This window comes from Camellia sinensis, chromosome 2 (assembly GCF_055761805.1).
Source record: "Camellia sinensis isolate YWXY chromosome 2, ASM5576180v1, whole genome shotgun sequence".
NCBI lineage: Eukaryota > Viridiplantae > Streptophyta > Magnoliopsida > Ericales > Theaceae > Camellia > Camellia sinensis.
The window spans coordinates 146,436,504-146,458,095 of record NC_138962.1 but is presented as its reverse complement, the minus strand read 5'-3'; the positions used below and the strand labels follow the sequence as shown (position 1 = coordinate 146,458,095).

General features: G+C 32.7%; 1 pseudogene across 3 annotated transcripts; it reads right to left on the bottom strand.

Annotated features, from left to right (window-relative positions):
• Positions 1-240: 240 nt before the first annotated feature.
• Positions 241-21,223, bottom strand: LOC145820369 (putative disease resistance RPP13-like protein 1 pseudogene; annotated as a pseudogene). 3 transcript variants are annotated; one of them, XR_014361718.1, is made up of 5 exons: positions 19,620-21,137; positions 18,498-18,541; positions 8,501-12,694; positions 7,522-7,625; positions 241-379 (listed from the first exon to the last, which is right to left on the bottom strand). The product of XR_014361718.1 is annotated as a putative disease resistance RPP13-like protein 1 pseudogene, transcript variant X2 (transcript). The 3 variants fall into 3 exon arrangements; XR_014361719.1 differs by lacking the exons at positions 18,498-18,541; positions 19,620-21,137 and adding an exon at positions 21,162-21,223; XR_014361717.1 differs by lacking the exon at positions 19,620-21,137 and having other exon boundaries at positions 18,398-18,541.
• Between the last annotated feature and the right edge of the window lie 369 nt (positions 21,224-21,592).

The window sequence follows — 21,592 nt, the reverse complement described above, 5'->3', positions numbered from 1 at the left end:
AGCCAAAGAAGCAACAACAGTAGCATCAGCATAAAACCAATCAATTTACCACTGAGCTTCTATATATGACACGTACAAAAGCAATAGCAGAAAATATAGTATGATAAAAGAAGCAACCCGGTTTATCCCAAAAAAAAAAAAAAAGCAACATGACCAAAAGCAAGGAAACAACAACAATACAGAATCATCAAGCCACTGCATATCTAGATTCATCAAACCTTCTTTAGGTCTTCAACAAGATGAAACATTTCTTTAAATCAGATGCAACATTTACTTCACCTGACGCAGCAGAAAATGATTGAAAGAGTTGATACCATCCTTCAGTAGCTCTTTTGGTTTCCCAAGATAGCGGTAGCTGGGGCAAAACAGATAATTGAACCTGGAAATGAAAACAATAACAACAATGACAAATAAACATTTGACAAGCATCTACCGAAACTTAAACCACATGAAACCTAAACAACATTTAGTTGGCATAGATGACATTTACACCTCGAACAACTTTTACTAAAATCTGAAAACACCATAGGGAAAATAATAATAATAATTGAAAAAACTAGAAATCCCCTAGATATTGATTTGTGATTATGTATCAATTTTAAGCAGAATATAACAATCCCAATCAAACAATCAAGACAAAGAGACACAACGATTTAACGTGGAAAAAACCACAATTGGACACCTCCAACTGTGATCAAAAAACCACGGGCAACAGCCACAAGAACAATCCACTAAGAAGATTTAAAGGAATTACACAGGTATACTCTCAATTACCTAGCGAATCCATAACGCCTAATTGAACCAACCTCTATGTGCCTCTTCCAACCCCATCTTCACCACGGAATTGTCTTTCTGATGAGCCACTCCGGATTCCACCAAAGCTTCAGGCTCGAATTCTTCAGAATCCACAACTGAAGAATAACTCTCTCTTTTGTGTATAACAAACAAACCTTTGATGTACTCTCTTTAAATCATGAGTTGAAGACTCAATAAAAACATCAAAGAAAACAAACAAAATATCCCCAGATATAAACTTTAAGAACCAAAAAGAAGATCTGGAGGACTTCAATCAATCACTTAGTTTTGGGAGAAAACCAAGTATTTATAGAGAACTAAAAGTAATCCTAGATTTGGAAGAAAACAAACTTCTTAAGAAATCCGGATTCTGAGGTTCGCTCGAGCGAAGCTTTTCTGGCTCGAGCGAGCAGTGTATTTTTCATGATTTCTACTAGTGCCTTGGCTCGAGCGACGGATCCTTGGCTCGAGCGAGGAATACACTCTTTCAGGTTTTTGTATGGACGCAATCCTTGGCTCGAGCGCGCATTCCTTGGCTCGAGCGAGACCTAGCTCGAGCGAGAACTCCTTGGCTCGAGCGAGCAACGACGGACATGCAATTTTGCATTTTGCTTCGGCCGCGAGCTGACCGGGCAGCTCGACCCCCGTAATAATCAGCGAAGTGGCAATCTTGAAAGCATTAACATCACAAACTTCTCTGCATGGTTCGATTCGGGTTTTGGATTCGCATCTAATAAACTCATAGCCTCACTGAAATAAAAGTGCGAAAATAAATACATCTGAAAGGAGTTTTGTCAAACGGGGTTGCCAAGAATAAAAACCTAACAATCTCCCCCTTTAGCAATGCCGTGACAAAACACATCTAACAAATAAAATCCTAATCACCCCAACCCATTACATCCAACAAAAACAAACTTCTTTCTCAAGGTCATGATCTGCAAAACAGTTATTAGTGCCACAATCTCCAAAACAACTATTAGTCCCACAAGAGTATATGAAAAAACAATAGACATATGACACAGTTATCTTGAAACAAGAATAGATGAAAACTAAGACTCATGAAAAACACCTCTCAAACAACAAAAGCAAGATCATAAACCACACAAGCAATGATATGACGATGTAAATAACATGAACATACAAGAAGGGCAAATAGTGCATAAAACATATAACCAATCTCCCTTACCAAACAGAACAAAGTGTTCATGTTAAACAACTCTTGCAATAAGAAACCAAACTCCCCCTCACTAAAAGCAACCACAAACACTGAAAACAGTGAACAAGAAGAAAATGATAAAAATAATATGGTGGAGCAAGCAAGGAATTTCAGATTAGTACCTTAAAACACATAAGATTATCCAAGAAGCAACATTACAAGAAAACATAATGTGCACAGTCTGTAGAAAATTCCTCATGAAAGAAAGTGATGCATTATGTGAAAAGCATAGATCCCATGAGAAAAGTGTGTGTGTGACTCTTGGAATTCAACAAACACTAGATTCAATCCTAGTAGTGATATGAAAGTTGGACCTCTGACAAGAGAATCTAAGCACAACAAAGGAAAGTCAAACCACTAGGAATCAAGGGGTATTTGGTGAGTAAAGGCGGAGGCTCCCCCTCAATCAATGAATCTTTTCCTTCTTTTTTTTTCACATGTTTTTCTTTCTTTTGCATATTTTGTCTTCTTCTCTTTCTTTTGCTTTTGCTTTTTCTTTTTCTTTTTCTTTTTCTTTTGCACAATCATTGGTGGCTGACACGCTCAAGAGTATGGAAACCGAACCAGAGAAGCATGGATATAATAAGGATGGCCTGGTTGGTGACTCTGAGGTAGCCTTTTCCTCATGGCTGGACTACAAAGAATTAAGGGGAAAGCCATGGAGATGCAAAAGGATGGTAGGTGGTTAAGAGACTCAACATCACCCAAGATATGCTAGTATAGGTCAATTCCTCTAGAAAAGCAAAAGATACAATGCCAGAAGTCCATAAAAAAATAATCACTATGGCGGAAGACTCCAAAATTTGCTAATCCAAGAGTGTGTACAGAATGAGACATACTAATCAAAAAACACACACTCCAAAATGAGTAATGACCACAGAAAGCACACACATATTAACATGTAATGGATATTCTCATCAATTCCAATATGTACCAAGGACCACTCAAAAATTTCAAGCTTGCAAAACCATACTAAGAAAATCTTTTTGGGATTTTTTTTTTTTTTTTTTTTCTTAACCAAAGCAAGACAAAAAAAAATGAACAAGCACATTTTTTTTAAAAAAAACACACAAAAATCCAAAAACTAAAACAAATAAACAAATTAACACAAGTCAAGTTTCCTCGCCCAAATCTTTTTGATCTTAACAAAATTAGGTCTAGCGGTCTTGGTAAATGTCGTGGCATTGTGAATACCCTCATGAATCTTGGTATTCTGCCTGGACATGTAAGGTTGTCTCCTAACCCAAAAAGTATTCAAATTCCTACCCTTTTGAGACACTCTCCCATGCAACTTATAACAATAAGGGCGAATATGACCATGCATACCACAATGATGACAAATAAAAACAGAGTGTACCTTCTTTTCTTTTACCTTATCAACCCTAGGGAGTTTGAGAAGTCTTTCCTCTTGTTGAATCTTTTGTCCCCCTTTTCCTTGAGTTCTTGTATCATGAGATGTTGAAGCACTCTGTTTTTGCTCTTTCTTACCACCAAAGCCAATGCCACTCTTGTCACAACTCATGTGTTGAAACCCAATGATATCCTCCAAAGTCTTTGATCCTTTGTTCCAAAGACCAATGGTAGCCATAGCACACTTGAGCTCTTCCTCTTTCTTGATCATTAATTCTTCCAAAGCAACTTGTGACATCTCGAGAGATTCAATCTTTTCTTCATACATGGCATGGGTTTGCAGCAGCTCATTCCTCTCTGTCTCACAAGTCAACAGTTTTGCACAAAGAACTTGTCGATCATCAGCTACCTTGATGGCATTAATCCTGGCCTCCGAAATCTCTTCCTTAAGTTTGACATTCTCACTTTCACATGCTTTGAGTTTCTTTGTGAGTTTGTCATTCAACTTGAATAAGTTAAGAGACTCCTTGTACAACTTTTCATAAGCTTCCTCAAGCTCTTCATGATCACTCTCCGAGGATTCATTATCAGTGGTGTTCTCAACTGACATCTTCGGAGACTCTGTTTGTCCTACAGTTTCAGAAGCCGCCATGAAAGCAAGGAATTGCTTATGTCCCTCTTCGCCTTGATCATCGTTGTCATTGTCATCGTCATCAGATTCTGACTCATCATCCCAAGTGACAGCAAGGGCTTTTTTCTTCCTCAAATGAGTGGGGCATTCTGAAGCAAAGTGGCCAAATCCTTGGCATTCATAGCATTGGAGTCTTTCAGAGTTCTCTTGTATCTTTCCTTTCTCCTTCTTGGCTATAGGACTAATTTTGAGTTTATCTTTGCTTTTGGATTTATGAGTATGAGTAGATTCCAAAAGATTAGGATTCTTTTTCAAAAAAGATTTTTTAAATTGTTTAACAAAAGCAGCCATAATCTTGGAATCTATCTCACAATCCTCATCAGAATCCTCTTCCACTTTATGAGTACTACTAAAAGCAATATCTTTTTGTTTCTTTTTGAAATTCCTATGTGCCTCATAAGTTTGGAGATTTCCAACCAACTGATCCAGCTTGAGGTTGTCAACATTTTGAGCCTCCTCGATAGCCGTAACTTTTGGTTGGAACCGATCGGGCAAGGATCTCAAAATTTTTCCCACAATTTTGGATTCTGGAATTTTTTCACCTAAATTGAAGCTGGAATTTACAATGTCACTCAACTTCGCATAAAATTCATCAAAGGTCTCACTATCTTTCATTGAAAGGTTTTCGAAACTAGATGTGAGCCTTTGAAGTTTTGAGCGTTTAACAGAAGGAGTGCCCTCATGAATAGTTTGTAAGATATCCCAAGCCTCTTTTGCGACTTCACAATTACAAATACGACTAAATTCTTCAGGTGTGACAGCGCAAAAGAGAGAATTGATAGCTTTACTATTCCAGCTACTATTTTGGTAATCAGTTGTGTCCCACTTATCAATTGGTTTGGGGATTGTAACTCCATCAACGGTAATTGTTGGTTCAGTCCACCCATTCATGACGGATTGCCAAACTTTTTCATCAATAGATTTTAAAAAAGATCTCATCCGAGCTTTCCAAAAAGAATAATTGGATCCGTCAAGTAGGGGTGGTCGAACCATAGAATTTCCTTCACGAATTGTATCCATTATCACAAATCAAACAAGATCTCGTTCTAAAAGAATTTTTTTTTTTTAAAAAAAAAAATAGAACGACCTGCTCTGATACCAATTGAAAAAACTAGAAATCCCCTAGATATTGATTTGTGATTATGTATCAATTTTAAGCAGAATATAACAATCCCAATCAAACAATCAAGACAAAGAGACACAACGATTTAACGTGGAAAAAACCACAATTGGACACCTCCAACTGTGATCAAAAAACCACGGGCAACAGCCACAAGAACAATCCACTAAGAAGATTTAAAGGAATTACACAGGTATACTCTCAATTACCTAGCGAATCCACAACGCCTAATTGAACCAACCTCTATGTGCCTCTTCCAACCCCATCTTCACCACGGAATTGTCTTTCTGATGAGCCACTCCGGATTCCACCAAAGCTTCAGGCTCGAATTCTTCAGAATCCACAACTGAAGAATAACTCTCTCTTTTGTGTATAACAAACAAACCTTTGATGTACTCTCTTTAAATCATGAGTTGAAGACTCAATAAAAACATCAAAGAAAACAAACAAAATATCCCCAGATATAAACTTTAAGAACCAAAAAGAAGATCTGGAGGACTTCAATCAATCACTTAGTTTTGGGAGAAAACCAAGTATTTATAGAGAACTAAAAGTAATCCTAGATTTGGACGAAAACAAACTTCTTAAGAAATCCGGATTCTGAGGTTCGCTCGAGCGAAGCTTTTCTGGCTCGAGCGAGCAGTGTATTTTTCATGATTTCTACTAGTGCCTTGGCTCGAGCGACGGATCCTTGGCTCGAGCGAGGAATACACTCTTTCAGGTTTTTGTATGGACGCAATCCTTGGCTCGAGCGCGCATTCCTTGGCTCGAGCGAGACCTAGCTCGAGCGAGAACTCCTTGGCTCGAGCGAGCAACGACGGACATGCAATTTTGCATTTTGCTTCGGCCGCGAGCTGACCGGGCAGCTCGACCCCCGTAATAATCAGCGAAGTGGCAATCTTGAAAGCATTAACATCACAAACTTCTCTGCATGGTTCGATTCGGGTTTTGGATTCGCATCTAATAAACTCATAGCCTCACTGAAATAAAAGTGCGAAAATAAATACATCTGAAAGGAGTTTTGTCAAACGGGGTTGCCAAGAATAAAAACCTAACAATAATAATAATAATAAAAGAGTGGTTAGCAACAAACTTATTGTGAATGATGATAGCACTAAAATAAATAGTCTATGACTCTTTGACGGGAAGAAAAAAGCATTTCATCATAAAACTACTATTTGCATAAGCTTCAAGTAATGCAGAAATGACAACAAGACTAACCATATACCAAAAGAAGTTATTATAAAAGATATAGAGATATGCAATGCCTAAACATGATGATATCAAATATGAACAATGGAGTCGGTGTAAGCAACTAAGCATATAGCCATATCCATAACCTACGGTAAAATTCAAAGTTTCTTCGATAATCATGAGAAGACACAATCTCTATCAAATGAAATACAGGCAAAACGTCAAGTAGAACCATGTCAAATGCTTTGGTGTTTTCAATTTTTTCAAATAAAGCTTACAATTTTCATCATTTGTTCAGCCATAAAGATGAGTCTTCAATTACATAGTACATAAGTTAAATGGAATAAATAACCAGCTTAATTGAAAATTTGATAAATAAATGTGAACAATGGCCAAAATCATTGCATCGCATTGATATATACCTGCTATCATTGCCTCTCTCTCTCTCTCTCTCTCTCTCTCTCTCTCTCTCTCTCTCTCAACAAAAAAGAAAACATAAACTGATGAGAAAAATCTTGACATTGGTTAAAAAGCAGTTCATATATGGTAGTAGTAATTAATGGCCAGAAATAAGAACGTTCAGGATATGTAATAGATCAACTGGCTCATTTACTTCATGTGAAGAATTGTTATTGATGAAAGCTGTATAAAGGAGGTGCGAGGTAGGACTACATAAAATTAACATTGGTACAAAAGAAAACAAACACTTTGTACAACCAACACGATGAAACAATATTTGTGCAATCCATACTTCGATTCTTTTTATCATTTTAAAAAAAATAGTTTTAGTTGTACATGCATAACCACAAGTATGCCCAATATAGTGGTATGTGTGTGATGCAAGCAGAAGGTGCTGCACTTTACATATTCCAATGTTGATTTAAAAGTAGAGTTTGAAGAGAATCCATTTAAAAACCTACAAAAGAGAACTTGCTCATCTCCTTTTAGACTTAATGAACAAAATGAAAATCATGTCACAAACCATTATTTGATGAGTCTACCTAATAAATGAGGTCAAGAATTTAAAAACTTGACAAACCTCCCTCATGTTCTACTTCATCGGTTCAAAATCAGAGGTGGAGAAACAATTTTACAACAATAAAAGAAAGAAAGAAAGAATATTTGAGATACAAAGTCATATTTGATAATGCTTACATTGAGCTTTGGAAGAATGGAAAGAAAGAAATAGAACTTCAAAATTAAAGAACCCTTAAACCACATTGTCATCCACAGACACCACCACTTAAGTAGAAAAATTGCTGAAAATTGAAAAGTAATTGGGTTAGTGACTGCCACAAAACGGAGATCAAACAACATATGTAGACGAAGCAAAAAGACATCAATTATTCATGGTGAAAATACATAAATTCTAGGTAAGTAATCTATGCTCCGACACAAAAATTAAAAAAGAAAAAGAAAGATATGCTTGATTATTGTGATTGGGCAAGTGAACCTGATTATGTCTGGCGTGTTAAAGTGAGAAAACAAATTACCATTTTGCAATATGATTTTTATCTTTATTTTTATTTTTTATCAGAAAACAAAAAGAGTAAATGAATAATAATGTGAATCATTACAATCAATAAATAAACAAGGGGAAGGGATAATTAGAAAGAGATTGCCTAGCAAAACTAATATACATATACATATATATATATATATATATATTTAAGAAATTAATTTGGCCTCATCATCTTCAACCTTTATCAAGTTAGAGCATCTCCAACCATTCACCAATTTTGTTATTTGCTTTGATTCCAAATTTGAATAAAAAGTTTGATTTGATTTGAAATACTCCAATTCTTACATCTAAATCTTTTAAAAAATTCCTCTGTTATCCCAATTTTTTCTTTTTATCAAATTTGATGGGGGAAAAAAATCATCTCAAATACTTCTCCTTTTTTTAATTTTTTTCAATTTCAACCCTTCAAATTCAATGTTTTGTTTGTGATTTTTTACATTTAAAAGGGAAAACTGTTATGATAAAATATAAAATTAAAAAACATAGCCCAACCTCCCCATATATATATATATATATATATATATATTATAAGTAATACACAGGCTCTGTTAGCATTGATAAAATAATAAAATAATAATTTTGATATATTTAGTTTGGGTGATTTTTGAGTACCTGCTAGTTTTGATTGCTCATATTGCAGTTTATTCCTCTACTTCAAAGATGTATCTGTGGTCTATGGTGACTTTAGGAATGGGAGCTATGAGGGGCCAATATTGGCCTTTCCCCTTTTCACACCGCCGTTTCATTATTGGACATCCGGAGAATTCAAGTCTCAAAAGCGAGGGAGGCAGCCCTCCTTGCTCGGGAAAAGATGCGAGCCTGGGGCAATATCTGAAACAAAGTTCGGTGAGGTTTTGAATGGACTCCATGGAAGAAGATATCTTCTCCAGATTTGGGAAATCATAAATCGACAGATGCGTCAAAGAGGTGGGCAGCAACATCCCATCTACTGGAAAGCTGGACACCGAATAATATTCTTCTTCTTCTTCTTCTTCTTCTTCTTCTTCTGATACGTTACTTGGGCCTCCAAGCAAGAGAGAATTAAGAGAGGAGAATCTGTGCAAACCCCACTCTGATAGGGGCTTACCAATCTTCATATTCGCGATTTGAAGAGAAGCGAGGTTGGTGAGGAAATTCCCTTTCTCTAGAATGTGGGAGGAGACGATTCCTCCTCCTGCAGGCCAATTATCTATCCACAGAATTTTAAGGGAAGCGAGGAGGCTGTTGTTGCATAAACTGACCGATTCTAGTTTTTTGCAATTGTTGATAATCAATAATGACAGTTTTGTTGGGGGGTGGTGGACCCATTCTTCCCGAAAGGACTCCAGATTATCACACCCGTTTATCCACAACCACTCCAGATTAGAATCGTGTGCTGTCCACCCAGGTAAGGACCGCAGAGCCTTACATCCATGCCAAATATGAAGTTTATTTAGGCTAGGCGGAAAGCCTGTCTCTGAAAAAGATACCAGACTTGGACACCCGCTGATATGCATCTCTCGAAGAGAAGTGAAGGTACGTAGCCCCCGCGACAATTTCTCCAGCTTTCCACAATCATATATCTCTAGATACTCAAGTTGATGTTGCTCTTCGTTTTCTACATCCACGTCTTCTTCAAACAATGAAACAAGTTGCGGACAATAATGAATGCCCAAATGTTGCAAGGCAAGGAGACTGCGTTGTAGTCCCGCCTCATTCTGCCACAGTGTTGTGAGTTCTTTACACCAATCAATCTTCAATTCTTTGAGTCCTTTAAGCCCCTGGGTAAGCCATTTTGGCAATAATGCAAGTTTCTGAATCTTCCCAATGCTCAAGGAAGTTACTGAACTCAGATGCTTAGACATTGCATTTGCCAACATCACTTCATCATCTATGCTTGGATTGCATAGGGACTCAGGGATTGAAACATTTCTAATATCTAAGCAAGTAAGGAAACTGGGTTCAAGCACGTTACATGTCTCAAGGAGCACTGGAAGGCTTGGAAGCTGAAAATCACTCATGGATAGGGAGGTGAGTGATGGGAGAACAAGGCTAGAAGCTTCAACCAGCAGCTGCGGGCAATTTTTAATCTCAAGAGTTTTGAGGCAATGAAGATTACTCGGCAACATTCCCAGAAGTTTGGGACATTTTTTGATGGAGAGCTTACTAACACGAGTGAAGGTTTGAACTTCCTTGTCAATTCCAAAAATGTACCAATCCTCCCATTCTGACATATTCTCAAAACACAGTGTCTCGAGTAATGGAAAAGGTTTGGCGCAATGCTGCCCATAGAACTCACAACCCACATACTTTACAGCACTCATTCCTTCAATGTGAAGGTCTTTCAAAGAAGGTAGTTGTCCAAGTGGCGGTAAAGAAGTGCAATTTTTACAATTTTGTAACTTCATGCACACCATTTTGGAGAACAAACGATCTCCTATCCAAGTTGGAAAACTCATACCATGGTAGCCTCTAATGTGTAGCTCTTTCAGCTTCTTGTGAGGTTTTAATATGTCAAGCACTTCTGTAACCATTTCATTTCGTAAACCATCCAAGCTCTCACTACTCCATACCATTGTTAGCACATCTATACCTTGCTTGTCATTTAAACACACCCCTCTTGCATCCAGAGGATCAACCACATTTTCTATTCCCGATATGCAAAGTTTCCCTCCAAGATGAATCAAGTTCCCCAACTCACTTATCCGAAACCCATTGTCTTTCATAACAATAAAATTGGATAATGTTTGGAGACTTGTCAACTTATCAATTCCTCGTGGCATTTCTTCTAAGGAATTTGATTCAATCATATCGAGATGACGGAGGTTGATTAGGTTTCCCATGTTCGCAGGCAATTTCCTCAGTTCTGGACAACCTCTTAGCATCAAAGTTTGTAGATTGTATAGGGTACCTAATGATTCAGGTACTGTTCTGATTCTGGTGTAGGAAAAGTTAAGATATCGTAAATGTTTAAAATCTCCAATTGATTTTGGAATAAGTTCGTCGCCAATGTGATATCTATTCAAACTCAACACCCTTATGCGTTTCATCTTTGGCAACAGATCAAGGGGAACCTTGCTTGTCAAATAACAATATCTCTTTTTACTTAAGGACAATGGCAAGAAGGTCCTTACATTCTCGGTTTCATAAAAAGTTTCAAACTTTTTCATTGCGTCAAATTCGCTTTGCATGAAAGATGAATGTCGAGCACTCTTCAATTTTTTGCATTGCTCCTGATCCTTCAATTTATCCTCCAATCTAAAACAAGTATATCCTGTAACTGACTGAGCCAAATCATTGATGAGGTCATGCATCACAAATTTCGAGCTTTCACCACCACTTGATAGTTGGAAAAAAGACCTCGACTGCAGTTCACGAAAGTATTCAACTCCTAAATCTTCCATTCGCTTCTGTCCATTTTGTTGCTGAAGAAGGCCTTCTGCCATCCACAAGAAGACTAACTCCTCCTCCTCAAATTCATAGTCCTTTGGCAGTATAGAGCAATATGCAAAGCACCGCTTCAAATGTGCAGGGAGATGATGGTAACTTAATCTCAAAGCTGGGAGGATTTCACTGCCTTGTTCTGTTAAATCCCATATTTTACTATTCAATACAATTTCCCACTCATCGTCTCTTTCTTTGCACCGTAAAAGGCCACCAAGTGTCCTAGCAGCCAAAGGCAAACCTTTACATTTTCCCACAATTTTCCTACCAAGAGACACCAAATTTGAATTTGCATCCATGCTTCTATTCCCAAAGGCATGTTGTTCAAACACTGACCAACAATCATCATCTGATAGATGCTGTAGCAAATGGTTTTGAACGGTTCCCATAATTGATGCAACCTCTCTATCACGAGTTGTTACAATTATCTTACTTCCTGAGACTCCATCGTTAAACGGGCCCTTCAAAATGTTCCAATCATTGTATTTCTTGTCCCACACATCATCTAAAACAATTAAAATCTTCTTTCCAATCAAATTCTGCTTTAGCTGAACTTGAACTTTATCCAATTCTTTAAATTCAAAAGGCTTGGAAGTAATGGATTCAAGAATTACTTTTGATATTCTCATAATATCAAACTCATCAGAAACACAAACCCATGCTTTCAAATCAAAATGCTTGTTCACCACTTCATCATTGTATACCATTTTTGCAAGGGTGGTCTTGCCAAGTCCACCCATACCTACAATGGGAATTACGCTGACTTTGCTATCACTTGACTCGTTGCTTAGGAGAAAATCAATTATCTCCTTTTTTTCCTTATCCCTGCCACATATGCGAGGTTCATGTATCAAGGATGCGGAGGGTGGTCTGTGCCAAGCTTTACCAGATTCTTCTGCAACAATCCGTTGTAAACCAAGTCCAATTCCACTTTCAAGAATATTTTGCAATCTGGTAGTGATTTCCTCCATCTTGGAAGTAGAACTCCTTGTAAAATCAGACAAAAAAGTTGTTGGATTGAGTCCTTTACAACATGTAGGTATCATGGCCTGTAGCTTGCTCTTGCTGGTGCTAGCTGCTTGAGACTCTGATGTTAACTTACGCCGCAAAGCTTCAGTGGCAAATTCATCTAGTATGTCATCCAGATCATAAGCCAGGTCAGTGAGTTCCTCCAGCCACTTTTTCACAGTTCTATTTTCCATTTGTTTCTCCTCTGCATCATCTAAGAATGCCTGAATTTTAACTAGTTCTCCACTCCATCTCTTGAAGAGATTATGAACTTGCTCCCGACGAGCAAACTTCAGTAGGACAGTTGAGGCCAACTTCTCAAACAACACCTTAATGAAAGCAGCGAGAATGATTTCACCTATAGGCATTGTTTCCCTGGTGAAAATAAGGAAGCAAGAAACAATATTATATCAGATTTAGAGAAAAACACAAACAAACCAAGAAAAGCATAAGAGTGAAAGTTTGATTGGTTTTAGAATGAATTCACAATTGAGGGTAACAAAATGGAGAGCCATTATTGCAGCTATTATTATGTGTTTACATACAGGCGTATATTCTATCTTATCAAAACCAATGGCTCAAGTTTTTTTACGAACTATTCCACATGCCCGAAAGAAAAATTATTGGGAAAAAAAAAATGTCCTATATGATCCACAAACAAAAGTTTCATATAGAATACCATATAAGAATGGGTAATTATTAAGTAGTTCCTTATGGTACTTTTCACGTTGTGCTCTCCACCATTATGGGTGAGACCACACTGAAGCACTTCTATTAGGTACTTGATAAATAAAGAATGATCCACAAAGTATATTTTGTGGTTTCACATTTGTTGGGAGCACCGCATAGATAATATCACATGGTACTCCGAGACTGCCTAATATATATACATATATATTAAGGAAAAGTCTAGAGACTCACCCTTACCAACCTTGAAAATTCTGGATGAGTAATTGTGTAGTGGAAATTAATTTGTGTACTAGAGATTAATTTCTGGGTTGATACGAGTGGATTTGTAATATTACTCATATATTAATAAAGATGATGTGACAATGATATTCTTAAAAATACAAATCAATTTAATAAAAAAAGAATTGAGAAAATAAATTTTTATTTTTTAAAATAATAGGAAATATGTCTCTTTGAAAAATACATAATGAAGTTAAACGTTGCTCTTTATCTTTTACTAGTTAAAGTACAATATAGGAATGCTTTTTCTTTTACCTAAATGTACTTATTTATTTTTTTTTTATCTATATGCTCTAACACTACGCTTATTTTATCTATTTATTCAAACTATTTAAAGAGCCTCTCAAGACTCTCCAAATGTAACTAGGTAGGAAAAAAATTATTAAAATGGTTAGTGTAGTAACTAGCTCTTTGGACGAAGTAAAATAAGACGAGACTAACTATAATAGTAAAGAAGCGTCTTTTAAAGAACTCATTGAAGATACTCTAACACAATGCAAATAGCATAAATACGATGCCATTGAAACTTCCTTCCCAAACAAAAGTAATGTGCAGTTAATGACGTCACTATGTTATAATCCAACAAAAATAATTATTAAAAGATAATGCATGGCCAGTCAATTGCAAGATGTTCACTAACTATAAGCAATTAAGTCTGTATTTGATAGATTAATAGTTCAATAAAACAGATAAATTGTCCTTTAAAACACCATTGAGTTCGAGTTACTCAAAGGGGTCACTAGAGGTTTGTTTGGTCATTAATTTCATGACCATAGGGATTAGTCGAGATACAAATAAGTTGACTCGGACAACAGTTATTAAAAAAAAAAAAAAAATCCAGTGGAGAAACTAAAATGACAATACTCCCATGCCATAACATTACTTTATTCCTATTTATTTAGTTTAATGCCATTGGATGAAAATTTGAAATAACCATTTGTAATTATCAAAAATCAAAGGCAGTGTCAAGGCTTGCTAATCATCCTAATTTTATCAAGAGGTGATAAATGAACTTTTAGGTGATGTGCTTAGTATAATGAATTAAGACTGTTGCTTATAAGAGCGGATAGTTCAATGAGACCGCTATGCTGGTCATAGAATCTGAAGCTAATTTCAAAATAATAAAACTCTTTCTTTGTCAAAAACTTGTTTGGTAAAAATTGCAGAAATTATTATATGATTTCTTGAACTGTAAATTACACTTCTAAATTTTTTTGGTTATATTACATAAATCACTCTATGTTAGCTAACTAATAAGTCAATTAACCAAGTTTATTTATGTTTTGTTTGAAAATATCGTAATTATCCCTACATTCTCCTTAACCTCCGCCCTAAAATGCAGAGCCATACCTCTATCTTCTTATTTATTTTTCACTATAATAGTGAATGAACTAATTTATACATGATATGTGTGAATACATATGTTGTGTACAATGTACATATGGATTTAGATCCTATACATTACATGTTTGGAATTGAGATCTTCATTTTAATGCATAAACTTGTAACATACTGTTAAATTCAAAATCATCCAACTATAATTGTTACATTAATTTGAATTTAACTATTCTTAAATTTTAAAAAAAAAAAAATTGTTGACATGACTCTTTCACAACCATTAATAATGAAATAGACATCTTCCAATTGACATATCAATTAGTGTACCAACATATACTATAATATTATCACTTCAAAACTATAGATCCCATCCATTATACAAACTATAAAGATCCAAAGTCTCCAAAATTATGTTATATCATCCATTAGTTCACTAATTGGTATATCAATTGGTACATGTAGTTTTATTCTTTCAAAAATTAGGAACTAAAGTGAGATTCAATGTAATTTTTAATTTGGTTAAACTACGAAAAAAAATACTTAGGTTTTGGCTTTTGTAACAACATAACTTTAAATTTTTAATTTTCTCAATTTAAACACTAAATTTTTTATTTTTATTTTTTTTCCAATCTAAACCATAGCTATTTTCATTAAATAAAATAGATGGAAAAAATGGTATTTTATGTTGGAAAATAATATTTTTGGCAACTTTAATTCAAGATTAAAGTGGGACTCAACCGTCGGTTGCGGTGGGTTCGAGTGGGTTTGTATTCTCTTAAGTGAGAAGATTACAATACAAAAATAATGAACCGAAACCATTGGATTGTAAATGAGAGTTGTCTCATAAAGTGAGTATCAATAAATGTTGGGCTTAGATTTAAACTTAGTCTTAGTTTGGACTGGCCCTAAGCTTAGGCATGTGTTGGGTTTGGTCTTGGATTTGGACTTGGACTTAGGTTTGAGCTTGAGTTGAGCTGTGCTGTGTTGGACTTAGCTTGTGCATGTGTTCGAGATTGGATTTGGATCGGATTATAACCCAACATCCGTATCCATTTTGCGACCCATCTGGTGGATTTATTCAAATAACATAATATAAATATTTATTTGTATATATTAAGTGCATGAGAGATTTAAACTGTTGTAACTCTCATATTTTGATGATGAAGTTGATGACCATATTAATAGTCATGAGTTTTTAACCTTTGCAACTCTAGCTCTAATAGCAAGAGTTGATGGTCTTGATTAATGGCATTTTGATTGCCCTCATGATGATAGACTTCATGGCTGAAGACTCCCCTACTTGTATAAATAAAAGTCTTTCCCCTCCAACTTAGTAGGATGTTTATAGAGAATTTTTTTTAATTTTTTTTATTTATTTATTTTTTTTTTGTATGGAGAATGGTGATCTTTTAGATGAAGTTGGAGACGTTTCTTACATCAAAGAAAAATTCAGAGAAACTTTCCTATCTCTTTTTTGTTAACCCCTTCTTTGGTTCTTGTTAATGAAATAGTGTTGTCATTGTCAAGTTCGCTGAAATTGTCCAAAAGATGTTTCTGTATTCGCTAGTTTCAACTGTTGTATCTTAAGAAACAGACGTCAGTGTTCCTCCAGCACGCATTGGCGAGGTAGCGAATTTGTTTTAAGAAAACTGTATATATCACAGGTTTTGATTTACATTCCTTATCTTTTATTCTTTAAACTTTTAGATTTAATCTATTTCTTGTATATTATTTTTGTATGTCCATGTGAACCCATCTTGTAATATGTTCTAAAGTTGTAATTTATTTTCCAGTCTTGTGTTTTCTTTAAGAATTAAAAATAAGATCGTTTTATCTTCACTATTTTATTTTACATAATTAGTTTTCTATTATTGGGAAAAATACTAATATTTTAGTTATTAACCTCATTAGTTTTCTATTATCGGGAAAAATACTAATATTTTAGTCATTAACCTCAATATATGTATACATAAAATGACGGAAAAATAACATTTTAGTCAATTTATATTTTTCATTCAATTTAATGACTAAAATATTATTTTTTCTATTAATTTTAATTAACAAAAATAGATAAATAGTTTAGATTGAAAATTAAAAGTTTAGAGTCTAAATTGAGAAAATTAAAAATTTATGATTTATAAATAAACTAAACAATATTCACTCTTTTTGATTTTGAGTTTTTAAAAACTGCTCAAGTTTTTTTGTTTTTTGTGTTTTATTGTCTTTAAATTTTTTTATATTAAATTTTTTTATATTTTTTTAATTTTTTTAGATGCACTTAAAAAATAAAGTAAAATATTTGTGATTTTTTTTTAAAAAAAATTCAATAAAAGCCAAAAAAAATGAATAAGTATTGAATTTTTGTAATGTTTTGTATTTAGTGAATTTTTTACAAATATTTTACATATAAATGTATTTAGATTAAGTGAATCTAAAAAATAAAAAATTGCTTTAAAATTTTAAAAAGTTTACTAAAGACAAAAAAAACAAGAAAAATAAAAAATTTAAAAACTATTAACCAAACAGAGTAAATTTACAATGGATCTTAAATAGGCGTGAATTTCTATTTGATGGATCCTTAATTTTTTAATGAGATTAATCTATATTAACTAAAATATTGATGATAGCTTGATGAGCCATGGAACCTATCACCTCCCTTGTGAAGTCGCCCAGTGTAAGGTTTCATTTGTTGAATGACACAGAGGTGACACATCTTTTATTTTCAAACACTGTGTTTGGAATACAATCAACATTTCACTGTGAAAAAAAATCTGTTTGGTTTAAAAAATTTTAAAATATTTTTGAAAATTTTAATTCATATATATATTTTTATTTTTAGTGATTTTTTTAACAATTAAATTTTTTTTATAAACTTTTTAGATCCACTTAATTTAAATACATTTAAAAAGTACAAAACTTTGTAAAAAATTTATTGAATATAAAAAAAATACGAAAATATATTGAATTTTATATTTTTTTCTTGTATTCAATGAATTTTTAAAAAATTATATAATTTTTATACTTTTTAAGTGTATTTACATGGATCTAAAAAAAATTTTAAAAAAAATGATTAAAATATTTTAAAAGAAAACAAAAAATAATAATTTATATATTGTTCACATTTTTTTTTCATATTTTTATTTTTTCTTTTTAAGTTCTTATCCAAATTGTCAGTACCAACTTATCGATTTCTATCTCTAAAACAAAAATATATGATCGTTTTTAGGAAAATTGCTCTTTCATATCTGTACTACTACAAATTGGTGTCTACAGAGTGGACACATATATGTAACCAACTAAAAATTATAAACACAACGTTCAACAACGAATTATGAAGTACGAAAAATTGAGCACCCATAAAATATGCAGCGACAATCTAAAAAACTAGACACCATCATGTATAATATATACACCTCCCTCACTATATATTGAGATATATTATGATAATAATAAGTAGAATAAAATAGAAGAGAGAAGCTAATCCAAGGCAGGAAAACTTATGCATTTATATGTATGTATATTAATTTTCTAAAATGAATCAAACATTATACAAGCATATACTTAAGCTGTGTTTGGATCACAAATTTAAGTAGAAATTTTTTAAAAAATAATAATAATAAATGAGATAAATGTGAATGAAATATAAGTTAAATTTTTCTTTATTTCTCTTTTTATTTTCAAATCTCTATCTAAATTCATAATTTAAATGCATAATTCAAATATAGAGTTTGAGAAAATTACAAGAGATAAATTAAGGAAAACGAGAAATACCTGGAAGCAAATTAACTTGAAACACAAAGAGAGAGAGAGAGAGAGAGAGAGAGAGAGAGAGAGAGAGAGAGAGAACTTGTAAGGAAGGGAAGGGAGGAACCTGCTTGACAAAAGTAGAAGAGAATAAACCAAGTGAGCTTCCAACTACAGAGAAAAGAGTGAAAATAAGGTGAGACTCAAATAAGGGTTGGTTTGGCAATTAAGGGTTTTAGTTAAAAGATTAAAAAAATATTTAAAAAATTAAAAATATTAATTCATATAAAAAAATTAAAAATTCTTTTTTATTCACTTTATATTTATATATTCTTATTAATTTTAAATTTTTTATTTATAAATAATCGAATCTTACAATGTAAATAATTTAAATCGACTCAATATCAATAGGCACAACTTTTTTAAAGTTTAAAGCAATTGTATTCTTTTGTCCTTAGGTGGGTGGGTGGTTGGGATTTTTTTTATATTTTTCTCAACCCCACATATGGCAGCAACTTTAAAGCACAGCTGTGTTGTGGGTGGGACTTTTTTTTGAGTAAGAATCTTCTAGAGTGATTTTTTCTTAAAGTTTTCTAAAGTGTTATATTGTGTGGTTGAGATTTACTAGTAAGTCACATCAATTTTTCTGATGTGACTTGCCAGTAAATCTCAACCACACAATATAGCACTCTAGGAAACTTTAGGAAAATTTTACTCTAGAGGATCCTTGGTGCTTTTTTTTAGCATTTTTCTCATCACTTTCTTTCTCCCTTCCCTGTTCTCATTGAACCACTGGCCATGACATCTATACTATTACTAATTATATATATTACGGAAAAAAAAAAAATTAATGAGAATGAATGTGAGAATTAAGTTTTGAAACAATTTTTTTTTATAATTTAAAATGTAAACAGAAAATTTATTGATTAGTTAATTAAACTAAAAAAATAAAATAAAAAAGTTCTAATTATTTATGATTTCAAATTTTAATATTCAAACCAATGTGGGAAATCATTCTTATCCTTACATATTAATTTCCTAAAATGAATCAAGCATTATACAAACATATATTTAAGCTGTGTTTGGATCATAAATTTTAAAAAATTAAAAATTAAAAATTAAAAATTCAATAAATGTGAATAAAATATAAGTTAATTTTTTTTTATTTTTAAATCTCTATTTAAATTCATAATCCAAATACAGAGTTTGAGAAAATTACAAGAGATAAATTAAAGAAAACGAGAAGTACCTGGAAGCAAATTAACTCTAAACAGAGAGAGAGAGAGAGAGACTTGTAAGGAAGGGAAGGGAGGAAGTCTGTAGAAGAGAATAACCAAGTGAGCTTCCAACCACAGAGAAAAGAGTGAAAATGAGGTGAGACTCAAATTTAGGAGTTGTTTGGGCTTTTTTGATTTTGTGAGAGAAAAAACGTAATGATTATGATTTAGATGTGATATTTTATCTTATTACCTTAGGGAATCTATTTTGAACTTTTGTGTTTTTTTAACCCTAAAATAAAAACCAAACGAGGGCTGAATTTACGGTAAATCTTTAATAGGTGTGAATTCTATTTGATAGGATCCCTTAATTTTTTAATGAGATTAAACTATATTAACTAAAACATTGATAATATAAATACATCTTTTATGAAGAATTTTGATAGCTTGATGGGCCATGGATGATGGAACCTATCACCTCCCATGTGAAGTCGCCCGGTGTAAGGTTTCATTTGTTGAATGACACAGAGCTGCTAGTTTTTACACTTCTTTTATTTTGTAAACACACTCTGTTTGGAATAAAATCAATCCTTCAATGTGAAAAACATCAGTTTGGTTTAAAATTTTTAAAAATAGTTTTTGAAAATTTTAATTCATATATTTTTTTTTTACTATTTTTTTAACATTTAAATTTTTTTATAAATTTTTTAGATCCACTTAATCTAAATACATTTAAAAAGTACAAAAATTTGTAAAAAATTTATTGAATATAAAAAAAATTACGAAAATATATTGAATTTTTATACTTTTGTATTCAATGAATTTTAAAAAAAAAAAATTGTATAATTTTTATAATTTTTAAGTGTATTTTAAATGGATGTAAAAATTAAAAAATATTTAAAATATTTAAAAAAAATAAAAATAATTTTATATTTCATTCATATTTTTTCACATTTTTATTTTTTCTTTTTAAATTGTTATTCAAATTATCAGTACCAATTTACCGTTTTCTATCTCTAAAACAAAAATATATGATTGTTTTTAGGAAAATTACTTTTTCATATCTGTGCTACTACAAATTGGTGTCTACTGAGTGGACACACATATCTAACAAACTAAAAATCATAACCACAACATTCAACAACAACAACAACAACAACAAAAATTATGAAGTACGGAAAATTGACCACCCATAAAAAATGCAGCAACACTCTATAAAACTATAAACCTGCATGTATAATATATACACCTCACTATATAATATGATATATTGTGATAATAATAAATAAAATAAAATAGAAGAGATAAGCTAATCCAAGGCAAGAAAATTTATGCATGTATATTAATTTTCTAAAATGAATCAAACATTATACAAATATATATTTAAATTGTGTTTGGATCATAAATTTAGATAAGAATTTAGAAAAAAAAAATTAAATGAGATAAATGTGAATGAAATATAAGTTAAATTTTCTTTATTTCTCTTTTTATTGTCAAATCTCTCTTTAAATTTATAATTCTAGTATAGAGGTTGAGGAATTTACAAGATATAAATTAAGGAAAACGAGAAGTACCTGGAAGCAAATTAACTTGAAACACAGAGAGAGAGAGAGAGAGAGAGAGAGAGAGGACTTGTAAGGAAGGAAAGGGTCACTACAACAAAAGTAACCTATGGTGACAAAAAATAGTGAAGAAAATAAATTTCGTCACTAAATAAGAATAATTCGTGACGAATTATAACATTTTGTCACATATAATAAAAAAATAAAAATAATAGACGACGAAATTTATTTTCGTCAACAAATACTTCTTTTTAGGTGAGGAAAAATTAAGTTTCGTCACCAAAGGTTTTCCTGCTAATTTTTTTTGATGGCGCCAAAATTTTGAGACTTTTGGTGAGAAAAAAATTTGTCACAAATTATAAAATTATTAGTGAGGAATACATTTTTGTCACCAATAATTATATATATATATATATATTTTGAGAAACTTGATTTTAAATATT